Here is a 19,298-nt window from a genome sequence, read left to right as displayed (position 1 = left end):
CTGAAACAAAATAACATGCTCTTCAACATTTCTCCACTGAAAATAGGGACGTCCCATTCCATAATGATAATTTTACTATTCATCTTACTGGGTTGCCCCAACCACTCTAGGCAGCTTCCAACATATATAAAAACATTATAAAACATTAAACATTGAAAAAACCCTTCTTATACATGATTGCCTTCAGACAGCTCGGGAGTCAGATAACTCCTTACCCTCCAATGAAATAGGGACATCCTTAGGAAAAGTGGGACATCCCGGGATCAAATCAGGAACTGGGACGGCTTCTCTAAATCAGGGATGTCCCTGGAAAATAGGGATACCTGGAGCGTCTGAAATAAGGATCTGTTTGGACCAGCCTGTTTCCCAAGTTATATTCTAAGAAGGAGGAGCTGGCAGAATTATTTATGTCAGCCCCATTAGGCAGAGGTATGTGTGCATTGGAGGGCAAAACCAGGTTATTAGCTGAACGCACGGATGCACTGAAGGTGTCTGAGTTTTATACAAACGAATGCAAAGGGATTTCCGTCTAAGTAAATGTGCACCTTACATTGGAAAGAACAGCCAGATTTTGGAAAATCTGAAAGCCCCATAAAGAGAACAGGTCTTCACTGGGTGCACCTCGCGTCTGCTGTAATGGGAGCTAGCATTTCACTCTTGGAAGAAAACATAGCTTAGAGCTGTCATCTTCAAGCACCCAGGACCCAGCCTATAAATCGATTTTCTGAATAGGCCTATCTTTCTCCATTTCTCTCTGGATCATCAATTGCCCAAAGAGGACAGGACAGGAGGACTTTGTGAGCCAAAGCACATTGTGTGCGTGTGTGTCTAATTAATTCACTTTTGTTTTGAACCAAAAGCAGCCAGCAGTGCCTTAATACAGCGTCACACTTCTGATCCACATTGTTCCTTGTGCTGGTTTCCTGCTAGAAAAATCACCCCCACCAGAGCTACTGTTTGCCCCCAAAGGTGCAGTAAACTGCGATTACTTTCAGTAAGCTGCAATTAATGTTAACAAGCTGTTTAGGTCTATTACCCAGCTGTCTATTACCCAGTCATTCGCCTTCTCTCCTTTCTTTCTTTCTTTCTTTCTTTCTTTCTTTCTTTCTTTCTTTCTTTCTTTCTAACACAACAGTCCTGGCATCACCATGTGATATGCTTTGGCATCTACCAGGACCCCATTACTCCAGAAGGGCTCTTGGGCAGCCAAGCACATTTCCAGGACCTCCTTTAATTTTTTTCTGGCACTAAGTCTGGTAGCTTCCTATCATGAGGCAGAGTGAGGCAGCTGCTTCAGACGGCAAATTCTGAGGGGGGGGGGGAAGTGGCTAGAAAGGTGTGCCATGTGGTCTGCCCTGCAGCCCCTAAGCTAGCTTGCCACCATAACAGCTGGCACACCAATGAGGTGACATGAGGCAAACCAGCTTGGATGGTATGCGCCTACCTCTCCACTGGAGCATGTGCCTGGATCTGCATGGGGAAGCATTGGTGGCATGTCTTGCCTCAGGTGCCCAAAAGTCTTGGGCTGGCCCTGGCTACCATGTTAATTCCTCTAGCACCTGTGATGTGGTGCTGCTTTGAGACAGTACTGGAACTTAAATGGCAGCTGCCTGGAGCCAATCAGCAGTGGGTGGTGCCCTTTGGGACTGGAAGGGCGGAAGGCAGGGAGACCAACAGCAGGTGGTGCGAGAGCCAATTACAGGCAGAGTCAACCCATTCTCTTCTGTCTTGTGTTCTCCAATGGCGGCACTAAGGTAAAGAGGAGGAAGCTGATAGGCTGTGCTCTCCCCTGGCTGCTTGTAAGTAAGAAGGCAGGCAGGTGAGGACTGGCTGAGGGTAGCTGGGGGTTTGTGGGGCAGTGCCCCATTTGTCTTAATGGAGCAGCCTCTACTGCAACCAGATTAGCAACACCACCACCACCACCAGGTAACTGTGTCAATGGGTGAAGGAAGCAGCTGCCTCTGAGGCAACTATACAAATGGAGCCAAAAGCTGGAAGCTGGTCCTAAAAGCTAGAGAGCACAGCAGGAAGAAGATGGCGGTTATTTATGTATGCTACTACTGCGGCCCATGTTTTGTTAGCCCTCAAATGGAAAACGAGCGAGGTCCCAACTAAAGAAGAATGGCAGCTGAAGTTGACAGAATATGTACAGCTTGCGGACTTAGCATATAGAATAAGGGAACAAGAAGAACATACGTTTAGAGAAGATTGGAAAATATTTATTGGATATATGGGAAAGAATGGTGTACGCTGGCAGCATTAAGATAAATTCAGCAGTGTAAACAAGCTTTGATAGATGCAATAATGGAATGCTGAATTGTATAATTTCTGTAAAATATGCAGGGATTTATGATATGCAAAATGAACCATGGAAAGAGAAGAAGGGAAGTCATTGATATCTTAAGGATGTAAAAATGAGTATCTTAAATTGGAAAACAGAAAATTTAATAAAATATATATACGAAAGAAAAGATGGTAGTGTGATTCAGCAAAGGTCAGCTTGCAACCCACTGGCTGGAAACATTACAGTTTCCGGCCCTCGAGGCAGAACTTAGCCACTATGGCTGGTAGCCACTGATAGTCTCATCCTCCATGACTTCTTTTTAAGCCATCTGATTTGGTGGCTATCACTGCCTTTTGTGGCAGCAATTTCTATAGCTTAACTATGCACTGCTTTCTTTTATCGGTTGTGAATTTTCCAACATTCAGCTTCATTGATAGTCAATGAGCAGGTGCGCCAACTCAAGGGGGTGGAGTTGTCTTCCGAACTCTCAATAATTGTTTGAAGGGGGCTCAGCCCTCCCAATATTGAGGGGCCCCAGTGCAACGTCGCAGAAGGATGCACCGGCCTGGGGAGCGTTCAGAGATGTTTGCGACATTGTGTGAAGTGCGCAGGACGTGAATAATAATAATAATTTATTATTTGTTCCCCGCCCATCTGGCTGGGCCTCCCCAGCCACTCTGGGTGGCTTCCAACAAAGATTAGAAATACATTAAAATGTCACACATTAAAAACTTCCCTGAACAGGGCTGCCTTCAGATGCCTTCTAAATGTCAGGTAGTTGTTTATCTCTTTGACATCTGATGGGAGGGCATTCCACATATGCATGATGCCTCCCCCCATCTTAGGGGCAACACAGTGTCACTGTGCATGAGTGCTAGTGTTATGAGAGAGGGTAGTGCGTTTGGGCCACACTAACCTCCCCACGCTGACCTCCTGCTCTCCCTTTGGTAGGCAAAATTGACCCAGCTGCCAGGAAGTTGGTCCAGTGGCTCCACCTCCCCTTGTGAGACACTTCTCTTTTGGAAGAGACCAAATTGCAGCCAGGCAGAAGGCGCATTTGCTACTGGCCTCATTTGCAGTGGCAGCAAAAAAGAAAAAGAAAAACACCTTTGAGTTCTTGTCACTGTTAATGGTGAGCCTCACTCTTGAGAAACTGTTGGAGAATTTCTCCTCTCTCTCGAGCCGTGGTTCCCAACATGGGGCACATGCCCCAGGGGGGGGCAATTTGATTTTTAAGTGGGGCAATTCGAGAATGAGTTATTAACAATTGTTAATGGCCTTTTAGGCTTCCTCCATGTGAATAGGAGTCCACTTTTTGAATAATAAGAATTACAGTGGTACCTCGGGTTACATACACTTCAGGTTACAGATGTTTCAAGTTACAGACTCCGCTAACCCAGAAATATTACCTCAGGTTAAGAACTTTGTTTCAGGATAAGAACAGAAATCGCGCGCCAGTGGCCCGGCGGCAGCAGAAGGCCCCATTAGCTAAAGTGGTGCTTCAGGTTAAGAACAGTTTCAGGTTAAGAACAGACCTCCAGAACAAATTAAGTTCTTAACCCGAGGTACCACCGTACCATCAGGATTTTAGAGATGCTTAGGTGGGGCATGGCCCAAAAAAGTTGGGAACCACTGCTCTAGAGAGATTCAATGAAATGGTTCACCCTTTCTAATTTCTCAGACTACGAATAGAGTGAAGAGAGTTTTGAGAGGCCATTTGCACACAGTGCTAGTCTCAACAAGAACCTGATCAACCGCTGTGGTGGAAACTCCTCAGACCCAGACATTTTGCTTGGAACAGCTTTCCCTTTTGGGCACATGGAAAAAGAAAATATATCCTCTTGGCGCTCGCCATACAAGAGGGTCTGCTTTTTCTCTCGCTGAGAGCCATGTTTATACAGCAGGATGCAGTGGTCAAGCTTTTCCTGGACTGTACCATTTCAGGTTGCAGGTATGTGTGTGGGCAGATCCACGCCACACATTTAAAGCACATGACTTCCCCCAGTGAATCCTGGGAACTGTAGTTTAAGGGTACTGAGAACTGAAAGCCATGTGCTTCCAATGTGCAATGGGTGTGCTTTAAATGTTTGGAGTGGGGCTTCCCTGTGTGTGGGTCACATATCTGTGTGCAAAAACCCTTGCCCTCAGAAAACTAGCATATAAAGGAGAGAATTCCCCTGCATGGCTCATACAATTTTATGAGTGCTGAGAGCTGTTAGGAGATCTCCTGGTCCCTTCAGAGACCTACCATTTCTCAGAGTTCCCTGGGAAGAGGGATTAATTGTTAAGCCACTCTGATAAATATAGCTCTGTGAGGGTAGTAGGGGGTACCCTCTCAGCAGCCTTAACAAACTATACTTCCCATGATTCTTTGGGGGAAGCCATACCTGTTTAAAGTGGTATGATACTGCTTTAAATATACTGTGCAGATGTGGTCTAATGTAAGCTCAAGGTTTCATGACTGGAAGGCCCCATGTTTGTTTGTTTTTCCTTAAAAGGCAGATGTGGAGAACCTTGACCATGATTGGTCCTGTGGCATGGAAGCAAAAAGATAGATCCTAACAGAAGGCAAACATTCAAAACAGGGTCCCTGCAGATGCATTTTTAAAATAAATAAATAAATAAATAAAAATAATTTTTATTTATACCCCGCCCTCCCCAGCCAAGGCCGGGCTCAGGGTGGCTAACAAGCAATAATAAAAACAAGTTGAATGATTACAACTTAAAAACAAAATTAAAATACAACATTAAAATATTGAAACATTAAAATATTAAAATATATTTAAAAAGAAAAGAAAACAAGTCCACCTCATGCCAACTATACAGCTTATTTTCTTTTTTGCGTCTGGCAAGGGTAGCAATTAGGAAAGCTTGTGTTGGTTTGCAAACAATTCACACACTCACACCCAGGAATGGCTCCTGTGCCTTTAACCAGTGATGAGGAAACTGTGGTCCTCCAGCTGTTGCTTGGCATGGCCCATAGTCAGGGATGATGGGAGTTGTGGTCCAACAACACTGGAAGTTCCCCATCCCATCCTTGCTTTAATGGGCACAACAGGCAGAAATTCAGTAGGTGAAGTTTTATCGCCACCACAGGTGCAGCGATAGGAAAAGTTTCCACCTGCTCAATTTCTCCTTGCAGAGCAACTGTTGACAATTCTTGAGTGCTGTCCAATATGAAAATGAGATTAGAAAGGGGAAGCCTAGCTTTGGTATGTTCCTCCTTTCTCCTCAGTGCCCCCTGTGCTCAGTTATTCCAGGGAGAATACACCACAGTAATAACATCATTAATAGCTTAGCTTTTCTACACTACTTGAGAGCAGAGATGGGGAACTGCTGCCCTCCAGATGGACTACAACTCCCATCAGCCTTGACTCGTGGCTCTGCTGGCTGATGGGTGTTGAATCCAACAACATCTGGAAGATGACAGGCCCTAAACCCTGCTTCAGAGGGATCAGAGCACTTCAGACACATTGCTTCAGTCCTCACTATGACCCTGTGAAGTGAGTACAGATGTGAGTTATATTATAGTGCAGATGAGGAGTGGAGGCTGACTGTATTTGTGCCTTACCTAAGGCTACATAGTAAGTTCACGGCAGAGACCCAAGATTCAAAAGAGAGGCTTCCCAAGTCGGAGTGCAAGACTCTTCCAATGCAAGCTGACACCTGCCTACTCAGAAGTAAGTCCTGATGAGTTTGATAGGACTTGCTCCCAGGCAGTGCTCCCCCCCCGGGGGGTATGCAGAGGTACGCATACCCCTAAACATTTTGTGAATGTGAGTTTGGCCTCATTGAGGGGCAGTATTTCAATATGAGTAGGAAAATGAGAGTTCCCCTAAAAAAATTTTTAGAAAACAAAGCACTGTTCCCAGGTAAATGAGTAAAAGTACTGCAGGCTCAGCTACTGTGTTATGCTAGCTTCAACAAGACCTTTATCTCAACAGGGAGATTTCCTCAAGTAACTGAAGGAGTTTGCTTACACTATTAAAGCAATTAGTACTCTGAGGAGCTCTTGTTCTGCTATAAACAATGTCAAGGAGATAGGTTTTTAGCCCAGGGGGGTTTCTCTTTCTACTATAATATTCATGACAGCCAACATCTCTCTCTCTCTCTTTCTCTCTCTCCTCTCTGTCTCTGACAACACACACATATTTTAAATACCCCAATGTCCATCAAAAGTTCTCTCACACAAGAGACCATGTTTCCTTATATAATAGTAGGCTGGAGTGCAGCTGCTGAAAACTCAAGGATCTTTCCCCTCCTTTAAACATCTCCATGAGTGTGCCATTCAGTTTAAAAAAAACAAATAAACAAATAAGAAAGAAAGCAATACTGCATGGGCTGTTGCCTTAAAACCAGCTCGAGAAATTATTTCCCCATCAAGTGGATACCAGCCGTGCTTGCTGTTAAGGTAGAATTTGGGGGCAAGAGGTCCAAGGCCCTGCTCAGGAGAATGAGATCAGCAGGGCTGGTTTACCACATTTTGAAGTAAACAAACCAATACAAATTTCTGGAGGCAAACCATCCATAAGACCCATAAACCCAGAGTCTAAAACTACCTAACTGGTGGGTTTCTAAGGTGACCCAACAAGGTGAATTAGCACAGTAAGGGTTAACCCTAACCCTATCTTCATTATTTGCTTCCTTCCTCCTCCCGTTTCTGACTCCAGGTTTATTATGCCATTCCCAGAAACGTACAAAACCAAAGGGCAGCTGGTTGGTTACCTCGAACTAGAAGTCAGCAGGTTTGAATCTCCATTAAGTCTCCAGGGCTAGCTGCTTCAGACTAGAGGTTAGCAGGGTCCTTCAAGAAAAGAGGAGAAAGAAGGTAGGGTCCTTTCAAGGCAGCAAGTAAGCAGGGCAAGCTGGACGCATGGTTCTATGGAAGCATCTGCCTTAGCTTTCCTAGGTTGCCGGAAAAAGGAATGTACGCAGATGCCGAAAGACAAAACACAACGTTCTGTGTTATTGAAGGCCATTATGGTGCTCAGCGGTAAGACGCGAGACCAAGCAGAGTTAACCGGTGCTGTGGGTGACATAGCTGGCAGCCAACACATCCCTCTAGGCTTGACGCAGGAGAGGAAATAAGCTTTTTGCTTCATCTGCTGAATCTGTGTGCATGTCATAATGATGCTCTTCCACCAACCAAGAAACAATATCATGGCACTGGAAGAAGGTAATGCTTGTCTCCTGTGGTAAAGGGCAGCTTGTGATGGGGTGGTTTGGTACGTAGATTCTGGAAAAGCAGCCCCTATGGCTTGATCTTTATTCCCACCCCATCTTCTACACAGCAGCTGCTCTTTAATACATAGACAAAAACAAACCCAGACACTCGAAATGTGATGGTGGCTTTTCACATATCATCGCTTACACAGCATCACCAAAACGGAGGAAGATTGTAATTTGGATTGTAGCACCAGGGTGTTCTGTTGTGTGTCGGCTCCTAAGAGGGCCCCGAGTGGCATGAAATTTACAGCTGCTAATGTGTATGTCTAGGTGCAAATTTAGAAATAATTTTCAGTAATTTACACAGAGATATAATCCGTCTCAGTTTCAGATGCTGAGGCTTCTGATAGCAATATTGCAGGGGGGGGGAAAACAAATATTGTTTTTCTAATATATCTGTAGCCAAAAGAACAAGCACTCTCATAGTTCCATCACAGGACAAATTATCACAGAGTAAATGAACAGACTGCTTAGCAGGCAGGCAACAGCTTTTGGCAATGCGTGACAGGTTGTGTATTTGTAGCAGGAAGGGATGGGTATTCCACACTCATCCTTGGTATGCGAAGAAGGCAAATATCCCTATCCCATCATTGGTGGGTGTGCATTTGGAGCATTTTCATCCCTCAAAATGCTGCTGCTGCTGCTGCAATTGATGACCATTTGGTTAACTGCGCCACCAGGCTTCCTCAGTAGTCTATTCCTCTGTTGATCTGATGCAGCAGATTGGCCCTGAGCGTGAAGTTCAAGAAGCATTTTTGGAAAGCATCTTTGGGATATGGAGAAGTTTAAAAGAATACAGGGCCAGGGATATGCACTGGCAGAGGAAGAGGAGTGCGGGGGGAGCGCACCGCTCCCAGCAGCGCGATCCCGGTGGGGTGCCATCGTAGCTGCTCCCCAACCCGTGCTGGGCGCCATGCCACACCCCCAGGACACGCGCCAGTCCTGCCCCCTCCTGCTCTCCACCCCCCAGTGCCTGAGCATGAAGCTCCACCACTGAGGATATGATGACGGCCATTCAAACAAAAATACTCCACAAGGACCTTGAATATGTCACAGGGCCTCTACTCTGTAGCTCACTATGCATGAACTTTAATCCAGTACTGGGGAGATCATCTCTCCAAACTCTGGCATAAAGCTGATGTACAATGCTACCTCAGAATGAGCCAGGTTATAAATAAGCTGCTTGTCCAAGATTGTATAAAGATTTCTCCAGCTCTTCTATCCAAGAACTTTGAAATAACTAAGATCCATTCATGCAGTGGTGGTGGTATCAAACACCCATTACTATTTCTGCAGCGGAGTCCCTACTGAAGTGTCTAGGATATGCCAGTATTACCCAATCAGCAGGAACTGGGAGCTTTTTAGGCACTGTATGCTCCAAAGCAAACACTCTGGGACACTGAAAACACAAGATGCTTCAGTTTCAAGGGTATGATATGCAATGGGACTTCATGGAGAACACAACTAAAGTCACTCCAAAAGAAGCTATGAGAGCACTCCAAACCATTTCCTCATGTATGTGCACAGAAAATATTAGATCTAGTTGAAAGGCGACACCTGGAGATCTGGATTGACCATTGCTAAATATCCCTAATTATTGCTGTTGTATAATTGTAAGTTTATTGTAGAAGGTTGTATAATCTTAACAAGGTTGTGGCTGTGACTATCATGAAGGACCCTGCACTTCCGAATTTGCCACTATGCTACTGCTGGCAACACCAGGGATTGAATCTGAAACCTTCATCATGGCAAAGTATGGAGAGCTCTTCACAAATAGATGATCCTATGAAACTAGTTTGTTCCAACTCAATGCAGGAACTGAGGAAGAACAGGCAGCCTCACATGCATTGTCGATTTTGGAGGGGCTATTTACTGAGACCTTTTGCGAACACTGTAGTAGATACTGGTGGACACACTTTGGTGACTCCTGAGCTAAGCAGCCGTTTAAATGGGAAGTGTTCCATCCTTGGCAGCCATCCTGCAAACAAAAAAAGCAGGGGAAGAGAAAGAAAGGAGAACCCGCAGAGATGGGCTGAATGCTGTCAAAGCGAGCCCGTATCCAAGTCCTCCTGCCTCTGAGTCTCAGCAGCACAAACACCCGAAGATACATGGGTGACGTCCAAATAACGCCAAGAGAGAATCAGCTAAGAAAACAAACCCTTCTGCAGATGCCAAATGCAAAGGCTGCAGTTTGGGCGGAGAGCCAAATGGGGTTTTAAATCAAGCAGCTTGCCTAGTTAGGACATGGCAGGTTTTAACACTCAGAGAGCTGGGACGGCACTGCAGTTGAAATTGAGACCCGGTAAGTGGCTGGTTCAGGAGGAGGAGGTGTCAGCAGCAGGAGAGGTTGCAGGGTTTAGTGAGCAGGAAGAGACTGTGGCAGAGAGCAGTTCAGACTTCGAGGCTGAGGCAGAGGCAGGAGGGGAGTGTGGCCAAGAGGCAGAGTGGGGATGGGATGCTGAAGAATCCAGGGAGTCTCCCCCTCCTGCTGTGACCAGTTCCCCTCCCCCTGTTCCCCTAAAACTCACTGAGAAATGAAACAGGCAGAGAAGAGGATGGTTGTGTGCAGACACAGTCTCAGACTGTGTGGGGAAGACCCTGGAGAGGAAGAGTATTAGGGCACTGGGAAGGTGGGGACTTTCAGTCCTTGCAACTGCTTCCTTGGGGAAGACCTCCTAGAAAGAGTTGCTGAGACCACTAGGACTGAGCTGTGGTTTGTTTCCTTGAATAAAGAGCTAACTTCACTGGCCTTGGATGATTTATTGTTCTCGTCACTGTCCTATGCCTGAATCCAACCCTGACAGTTTATATGTGTAGAAAAATTACTATCATTTAAATATAATAAATTTCACCAGAGCAGGGAAGATGGTCATGCTCAGGTGTTATGTGTCCTACCTGCTCAGTCTGCTGCTCATGCTGCTCAGGTGTTGCTAATGGGCAGCTTCAAGGTCCCGTCTTGGGACTTAGCTACACTTGTCCATTATATTGTTATAACTGCATTATAAACATGCAACACCAGATGGTGCTGTGGAGCAGTAATCCATCGTCCAATGGGATTTTCCATTAAGAGCTTTTATAGCGTTATTTTCTATAGCGTTTTTTTTATCTGTATAGATCCAGCCTTAATCCAAGGAAAGATCCACACAATACATTTTAAAGCACAGCTAACACATTTATGAAACATGCAACTTTACCCAAAGAATCCTGGGAACTATAGTTTGGGAATTTCAGGCCTGTGAGGGGGGAACTGCAGTTCCCAGGATCCTATGGGGGAAGTCATATATGTTGAATATATGGCGTGGTTCTGCGCTAAAACACATTTGAACTTCAGAAGGTGCTTTCAAATACTGGGCTGTCCTCTATAAAGTAAGATTCAAGGTCACCCTATGCAACACACACTACGGGAGGAATTCATCCCCAACGGTGGCTCTCATGACTATTGCCATGGTTGTTACTATGAGACTTAGCACAGTTCCCTAAAGTTATAAGGAGGAGACAGTTGCGCTTCCCCTTGACATGAATGGCAAATGGCATCCAATGGGAGCTGCAGACGTACCTTGGAAGTCGAATCTGTTCCGGAAGTCTGTTCAACTTTCCAAAAGTTTGACTTCAAAGGCGCTGCTTCCGATTGGCTGCAGGAGCATCCTGCAGCCAATCGAAAACCATGGAAGCCACGTTGGACGTTCAATTTCTGAAAATCATTCGAAAACTGGAACAATAACATTCACTTCCGGTTTTTGATCATTCCGGAGCCAAAACGTTCAAGTTTACAGGTGTTTGGCTTCCGAGGTTCCACTGTATTGAAACAAACAAACTCCTTCCTAATCAGCAATGAGGAAAAAGGTATTTTAATTCCAAGCAATGACTTAACAGGATGAATGAAACGTTTAACCGTGGCCATGGCTGGAGTGCATTACTGGAGTCAAAGAAGGGGTATAATTTCCTCCCCTTGTGCATTCCTAGTTTCTGACTGCAGAGCCTTTGTCCAGGAAAAAAATCTGATTGTGTGGACTGTTCCTTAAGAACTAAGCAGCATTTAAGAAAGGAACACTTTTTTTTTTGCTCTTGAATTCAAGGGCAGGTGATCATGTGGAAGTGACCCATTTGTTTTGGAGACTTCACTTAGGAACATAGGAGGATGTATTGTGCTGAGTCAAACCATTGGTCCACTGAGCTCTGAAGTGACTGGCAGCGGTTCTCCAGAATTCCAGGCAGGCATCTCTTCCAGCCCTACCTGGTGCCTTCTGCATGCAAGCATATGCTCTACCACTGAGCTATGACTCTTCCCACTTCATAGCTTTGGGCTGTTGCCTCCCATCTCCACCATAAGCAAAGCATCACTTATAGAGGGAGTGTGAACTTTTATTCTTATATCGCAACACATTTCCTCTCTTTGTCATCTTCAAAATCCCTTTTAAAACCCCCAGCTTTCATTCCCTGGAAGTAAGGTGCCCAGAGGGTACTTTTCCAGGTTGCTGCATCAGTCATTCAGGTACGTTACCCTATTTGAGATGAAAACATCTAGGACTGGACTTCTCCAAGGTACAACTCTGGGTATCCCTGAGATCATTAATATATACCTCTAATTGGGGATGAGGGACACGGGTGGCGCTGTGGGTTAAACCACAGAGCCTAGGACTTGCCGATCAGAAGGTTAGCGGTTCGAATCACCGCGATGGGGTGAGCTCCCGTTGCTCGGTCCCTGCTCCTGCCAACCTAGCAGTTCAAAAGCACGTCAAAGTGCAAGTAGATAAATAGGTACCGCTCCAGCAGGAATGTAAACGGCGTTTCCGTGCGCTACTCTGGTTTGCCAGAAGCGGCTTAGTCATGCTGGCCACATGACCCGGAAGCTGTATGCCGGCTCCCTCAGCCAATAAAGCAAGATGAGCACCGCAACCCCAGAGTCGGCCACGACTGGACCTAATGGTCAGGGGTCCCTTTACGTTTAATTGGGGATGAGGAGAAATTCCATTCCATTCACATCTAAAGGCTAATCTACCTAAATCAAACTTCCTGAAATAATACACGAACCAAAAACGCAACCGTACTTTGAAATTTGCACTTCTCTGAATTTTGCAATGCAATTCCCCAGCTAAGGAATGTTTACAGGAGTGCATATACTAAGGTTAAGTATCCATAAAAATGGAAATGTTATTGAAAATAACATACAAAAATGCACCACATTAGGGAAAAATGCAAAAATGCACACATTGTTTATTTATAAAAATATGTACGGTATATACTGCTACATCATAAAATACATATCCTTGTGGTTTACAACGGTATAAAAATATTGGAGAAAATTGCACTAAAACGCTTTTAACGTTTCATGTGGGATTTTTTTTTAAAAAGGGAATTTGCAGACTGTTATGGAAATGTGGAGAACTGAATTTAAGACTGGAATCATGGGAAACCAAAACTGACAGATTCACCCATTCCTAATTCAGTCCTGCACTTGGAGCATCAAGCCAAACACCAGACCCTCCAAGGGCCCCTATTTTCCAGGGATGTCCCTGATTTAGAGAAGCCATCACAGTTTCTGATTTGATCCTGGAATGTTTCACTTTTCCTTAGGATGTGCCTATTTTCACTGGAGAAATGTTGGGGGGGGTATGGAATTATCTGACCCCCGAGCTGTCTGAAGGCAATCCTGTATTTTGGAAGATTTTTAATGCTTAATGTTTTATTAGGTTTTTATATATGTTGGAAGCTACCCAGAGTGCCTGGGGCAACCCAGTAAGATGTGTGGGGTATAAATAGTAAAATTATCATTATGGAATGGGACGTTCCGATTTTCATCAGAGAAATGTTGGAGAGTATGAAATGCAACCTCCATTTATGTATTGTGGGAGACAAAGTGACAATCTCTCCTCCTTCCCCACCCTATTTTGCAGTACCAGGCCTCTAAGCCTGTTAGACTTGTGTTCAAAGCTTGAAAAGTCAAAAACCATGCAAGGCTGCTCTGACTAATGCATTCAAGCAACTGCGCTTAATCAAAATGGTGTCCTTTTCAGTCAGCTGATCCCATCAATAAATAGCTACCTTTGGTTAAGTCTGTTCCTCTCTTTTTTGGGGCAGAACTCCAAGTGCAAAACAAATCTGCAAAATAAATCTTCCCTAATTTCCCTCCCTATTATCTACAGTGGTTTATTTCAACAGAGCCAAATTGCTCAAGCACAGAGAAGACAAAAGGCCGAAGTGAGATAGTTTAGAAGCGCTTGTTCTGGGTCAGGTATGAAGAGACCCATCTATCAGGTACAACAAAGACTTTAGGGAAAGCCTTTCATTGCTGGCCTGACAATGATTGAATTGCAAAAGAAGAGAAGGGAGGAAGTTAAAGGAAAAGCACATCAGGAGCAACTGCTTTAAAGATTCCCTCAGTGTAGCTGGTACATTCAGTAAACTCACTTACAGCCTGATCTTATTTCATTTCATTTTAGCTTTTGTGTCCTGTTTTTACTTCCCGGAGGAAGCCCAGAAGGGCTAGCAACAACAAATAAGAAGTTAATAATAGCAAAATGACAATCCAGACAATGTGAAAAAGGAACAATAAAAAATCTGCAATAGCTTATTGATAACATTTCAGGTCAATGCCAACTTTTAAGCAGAATTGATTAAAAAATAATAATTCCCAGCAGTGCAAGCATTTCAATGATCTCTCACACATTTAGCCATCAGATTACCCAGAAAGAGGTTTAAACTACCACATCTTTCTTCTATGCATCTGCTATAAGTACCCTCCAGATGTTGATGGACTATAACTCCCATCAACAATGACCACTGGTTATGCTGACTGCAGCCGATGGAATTGGAGTTCAGCAACATCTGGAGGGCCAAAGTTTCCCCAGCCATGTGCTTCTGACTACTAAGGTCACATATTTATAAACTCCAGGCTCCTCCTTTGACAGCCACATTCACACCATACATTTAAAATGTTACGATATGACTTTTGCCAAATAATAACATTTACAGCGTGGTTTAACAACCAATCTTTCCCAGGAAACTCCAAAACATTACAAAGTGAATCTTGTTTTATTGTGATCCAGCTAGAGCAATCCAACTGGGCTAGATGCTGTAGACAAATGGGACACGGTGAAAAACATTTTTTTTAAAAAAAAATGTAAACAACACATGCACACGTCGCTGAACCTCAGTGACGCCATCCTAGAAGTTTTTCTATGAAAAAAGTAAAAAGCTCAATAAAAATAAATAAATAAATAAATAAATAAATAAAGGACCTACCCATGTGATGCTGACACAAATCCCTACACTAATAATAGGCAATAGAATATCTCTCTTTCCCCCCTCTCTTTCCCAACTGCAAGATGTCTATGACAAAAGTGTCTCTCACCAAATGCAAACGAACTGTGAAAAAGACTACAAATTGAAAGTGGAAACAATAGATGTACCTTTCCCTGTTGATCTGCTTGTTTTGTAGCACAATTTTAAAAAAAATTAAAAAAGAAAAAATCCAGTAGAGGAGTGCTCATTTAACTATCTCTCCTTCTCCCCCTTTTTAAAATTAAACGAACACTCCTCTAGTGGAGTGGAATTGTAGCAAAGTGTACAACTTGCAAACGAAGAAGTGCTGTGGGTGTCAGCACAAAATGGCTGCCATGGATAACTGAAAGAGGAGGTACTGGTGAGTACCACCACAAAAAAGCATGCGGTAAAGCCAATGGTGTACTGGTCACTTCAGATGACAGGGCTGACCCAAGTCATTTTGCTGCCTGATACAAAGATGGCACCTGCGTCCCAATTCCACAGAAGTCAGCTGGATGGGCTGCTGAATCTTAACTACAACACTGGCAATATGACAGCATCCTCCAGCACACTTGAGGGCAGCAAGCTATCTTAAGAGCCCCTGAGGAGGCTGAACGGTGTTCACAGGTATTGGATCAGTCCATTTTGTTCATTTATTGAATTTATACTCCTCCTTCTCCAATTTGCTCCAGATGATGTGCGTGGCTCTCTCCCTACTCATTTTATCTCCGGAACAACCTGTGAGGTAAGTTAGGCTGAGAGACAGTGAATGGCCCAAGGTCACCCAATGAGCTTCATGGCCAAATGGGGGATTTGAACCCTGGTCTTCCAGGTCCTTGTCCAACACTCTAACCACGATACCACATTGGCTCTCAGTTTCTCATTTTTCAAATATTAATTTGTTGTTGTTGTTTAGTCGTTTAGACGTGTCCAACTCTTCGTGACCCCATGGACCAGAGCATGCCAGGCACTCCTGTCTTCCACTGCCTCCCGCAGTTTGGTCACACTCATGCTGGTAGCTTCGAGAACCCTATATCCAACCATCTCGTCCTCTGTTGTCCCCTTCTCCTTGTGCCCTCCATCTTTCCCAACATCAGGGTCTTTTCCAGGGAGTCTTCTCTTCTCATGAGGTGGCCAAAGTATTGGAGCCTCAGCTTCAGGATCTGTCCTTCCGGTGAGCACTCAGGGCTGATTTCCTTATGAATGGATAGGTTTGATCTTCTTGCAGTCCATGAGACTCTCAAGAGTCTCCTCCAGCACCATAATTCAAAAGCATCAATTATTCGGTGATCAGCTTTCTTTATGGTCCAGCTCTCACTTCCATACATCACTACTGAGAAGAAGAAGCCGTCTTTGTGGAATTTTAGTGTTAATATCTTCTCATTTATACGGTTTCATAAACAATATTGCTTGATTTACACATTCCTACAAAGCAATCTTCCCTAATGTGGTGCATTTTTGAATATGCTTTTCTGTACACTGCAGAATGGAATTACAAAAATTGAAGAAATGCAAATCTTTTTTTAAAAAATCCCCCACTGTGTTTTGGTTCACATATTCTTTCAGAAATTGTGAATTAGGGAGGTTTGCCTTCAAATGTGAAATGAATCAATTTTCTCCACCTCTTCCACACAGGATTGTCCTCCAAAACAGGGGAATGGTTGTTGGTGTTGCGGCTCATGAGGAACAGCCGGGGGGGGGGTCTACCACTGCTGCCTCCCCCAGCCCCCAGCACCTACTGCCTGAGGTGAGTGATTCACTATATATTATTATTCACAATAATTAATGACATATTGACAATAATTAATTAATTAATGATTTGACATATTAGTCACTGACTATGAGAAGTCTCTAAGCAATAACTCCAAAAGAGTCCCAGGAGAAAACTTCAGCAGCAATGCTATTGCATCAAATAGTCCATCAGCCAACTAGTTATAATCCTTCAGATGTGTGGGGGAAAATACAGGTCTTAAGAGATGTTAATGTTGGCACCAGGCAGTCCTCACTGGGGAGAGCATTCTGCAGTCAGGGAGCCACAAGCGAAAAGGTTCTTTCTTTGGTTACCAGCCTTTGGACCTCCCTCAGAGATTTCTCAACTGCTTTTAAATGTAGGCTAAGGACTGCATGAAATAAGGCTGAAGACAGTGCCGGAATTATGTATAAGCTAAACAAGCTATAGCTTAGGGCCCCACTCTCTTGGGGGCCAAAAAAAAATTTAAAGGGAAAAAAACCCTGGATGTACATTTCCAAAATATAAGATAAAAAACAAATAAAATAAAACCTACATACAGCAACAGTGTTTTGTGTTGTGGAGGCTCCTATTTGTTAGTACAAATGGCTTTAGATACCTATTAGGTCCATAAACTACCATATATTCAACACAAAAAACAGCGACAATTTGTTGTTGACAAAGGACAGCTGGACATATAAAGGGCCCCATTACCTTCAGTAGCTTAGGGCCTCATCAAACCTAAACTCGGCCCTGGCTGAAGACCACAATTTGCCCACCTCTGAATTTCATCAGGTACTAAGCTTTGTGAATGAGTCACCATAGATACATACAGGGATTCAAGGGAGACCTTTGGCAAAGGATATTCTTGTATGCAGAAGGCATACAGCACAGCAGTGGTGGGACCACACTGGAAATTTCCTGGAAAGGCACTATGTCAAGGACATTGTGGGATATTAAAATCGTGGCTTGCAGACAGCAAGGCCAGTGGGACCTTTCTGGGATCTGGGGCCTTGGCAACTGCCAACAGATGCTGAATATATTGATGCCATGCCTGATTGTAGAAATGGAGTGCCTCAGTGCTCTCTTCAGATGGCAGGTCTCATCTCCTACCTCAAGGTCTTCATTCATTTTCACAGATCAGGAGGACAGAAGCAGAACTGGACCATGAAAAGTTTGGCTGGTAAACTGACTTGCTCAATTATAATATCCAGGCAGATTTCACATCTTGAAAAGATGTGTTCAGATTTTTGGGGGAAATAAGTCTTCTTGAGATGTTTGGGTGAATGCACATGGGTTTAAAGAGGGTAGGCAAATGCGTATACATACAGATACCCCCCCCCCCAATACCTCACTGAGCTCCGGCTAGACTTCAAACTTTCCCACACCGAGAGGGAAAATCTGAAAGCAGATTGTAAGGTGCTTAGGATCCTTGTTGTGACCAGGAGCACTGATACAGTATGGTTTCTGATCATGGAGGATATTCTAAGCACTTTCAGGTATGAACACCCTTCAAATTTCCCTTCAAACCTTCCTTCTCAATGTGGGACTGTTTGACATGGAGATGGCACAGATGGGGGCACTGGGAGTGTGCCTCAGCCTCCTACCCACTTTTAGCATTCCTGAACAGGGCTCTAACCCTCAGCTTCTGTAGCTGAAGTGCCCAAGTTTTAGCAAAAGTGAAAGAAAAGCAAACAAGGAGAGAACCTTCCAAAACAAAAGGTAATCTTGACATTTTTAGTGCTGTTAATGTCCCATGTTCACACTTATTTCAGTTTTTTCAAATATAGTTATTTTCCAGTCAGCATGTTCCTGAGTAAAGAGCAGAATGAGTCACATTTGCATTTTAAACAAGACCACACGCCAGATGAACGGAACAGGTTTAAATGGCCACACCTCAAGTTAAAAGCCAATGTTCGGTCTCTCATTAGTTTCCTGCCACACAAACATCTTGTCTGTGGCAGGCAAGCAGGCCTTTCTGACTCACAAATAGTTCTCTGTTTGCCTTCCTTGCACTGGCACCAGCTAGGATGGATAGAAAATGCCCTGCCCTTGGAGGCTCTCTATGCCTCCTTTGTCACCAAAATCCCACACCTCTTCAAATCGCTCATCTACCAGACACCCCCCTCCAAAGTCCTTAAGGCAACTTTAGGTCTGCCATGCATGTTGAGATGTGTCAAGTCTCACAAGACAGGCCTATCAAACTCACAACCTCCCTGAGACACAGACCATGTTGCCTTGACCCACTACAAGTCCGCCTCTAAAAGGCGCACATCATAATTTAAAGCACATTTCCTCACCATTAAAAGAAACATGGGAACTGTAGTTTGTTAAGAGTGCTGGGATGTGCAGCTCTGCGGTGGATAAACTACAGTCCCCAACATTCATATTTTATTTTTTGGGGGGAGGGAAGATGATGCCAGAGATCTTCAGTTTCCAGAGTTTCTAGGGAATAGAGATTGATTGATAATAATAATAATAATAATAATAATAATAATAATAATAATAATTTATTATTTATACCCCGCCCATCTGGCTGAGTTTCCCCAGCCACTCTGGGCGGCTCCCAATCAAGTATTAAAAACAATACAGCGTTAAATATTAAAAACTTCCCTGAACAGGGCTGCCTTCAGATGTCTTTTAAAGATAGGATAGCTACCGTATTTTTTGCTCTATAAGACTCACTTTTTCCCTCCTAAAAAGTAAGGGGAAATGTGTATGCGTCTTATGGAGCGAATGCAGGCTGCGCAGCTATCCCAGAAGCCAGAACAGCAAGAGGGATTGCTGCTTTCACTG

At 44.1% G+C, this 19,298-nt stretch overlaps 1 protein-coding gene across 6 annotated transcripts in view; it reads right to left on the bottom strand.

The window, feature by feature from the left end:
• Positions 1–19,298, bottom strand: part of ACAN (aggrecan) — an 85,690-nt gene that overhangs the window by 48,935 nt on the left and 17,457 nt on the right. For 2 of the 6 annotated variants that reach the window (XM_080980231.1, XM_080980234.1), the window contains exon 1: positions 7,010–7,424. The exons of 3 other annotated variants lie outside the window; for them this stretch is intronic. The gene's annotated coding sequence lies outside the window, so the exon portion shown is untranslated. Of the gene's footprint in view, positions 1–7,009; positions 7,425–19,298 lie in introns of those variants that run through there. One more of the 6 variants, XM_080980232.1, reaches the window with a different exon arrangement.

Source organism: Podarcis pityusensis (genome assembly GCF_964106645.2).
Source record: "Podarcis pityusensis genome assembly, chromosome: 14".
Taxonomy (NCBI): domain Eukaryota; kingdom Metazoa; phylum Chordata; class Lepidosauria; order Squamata; family Lacertidae; genus Podarcis; species Podarcis pityusensis.
Note: the sequence above shows the minus strand (reverse complement) of the source record. Positions and strands in the feature narration are given on the sequence as shown.